The following is a 751-nucleotide window of genomic DNA, read 5'->3' on the forward strand; positions in this document are numbered from 1 at the left end:
GAAACGCTCGCGAGACCGGTCTCCGGTTCCCATAGTAACGGATGCAGCACCTTTCTCCTTTCATTCTGCTGCAGGGATGAGTGGGCAGGAGGCCTGGTGCTCACAAGAAACCCTGATCTCTACCTGTCACCCACACAGCTAACATGCTGTTTTATCTGACATACACATAGGAACCATAATGTGTCAGCATATTGTGAAATTGTGTTTGATAAAAGCACAGCTTACTTTCTGTGCAGCCTATTATTAATGGCAATGTCTTGTAAACTAAATTTAGATATTTAATGGTGCCCACTTTTGTAGTTTTTTTTTTTATTTTTTAATAAGGAAGCACATCCTGTCTTTTCAGTATTTGTTACGTTATACACAGGGGTACTTTTTCTAAAGCTTCTAAAATTGAAGAGAGGTGATGTTGCCCAACCAATCAGATTCTGTCTATCATTTTATATTATGCAATAGAGAAATTTATTACAGAATCTGATTCTGTGAAGTTGCTATGATCAACATAACAGTACCCATAGACGGTCCGTTCCCGGACCGTCCGTTTTGTACTATGCGATGCGCGCTCCCGCGCATCACATAGTACGGTACAAAAAGTATGTGCTGCACATACTTTTTGTACTAGCTAAACATCGTATCGGATCGCATTGCATGCACTAGGCATGCGATCCGATACGATGCATGCTAATTAAGACCCAAACGGATCCGTTTAACGGACCGTGTATGGGCCCCTTAATCCAGGGTTGCCGACTTT

Source organism: Crinia signifera, chromosome 2 (assembly GCF_055691185.1).
Source record: "Crinia signifera chromosome 2, ASM5569118v1, whole genome shotgun sequence".
In the NCBI taxonomy this organism is placed as follows: Eukaryota; Metazoa; Chordata; class Amphibia; order Anura; family Myobatrachidae; genus Crinia; species Crinia signifera.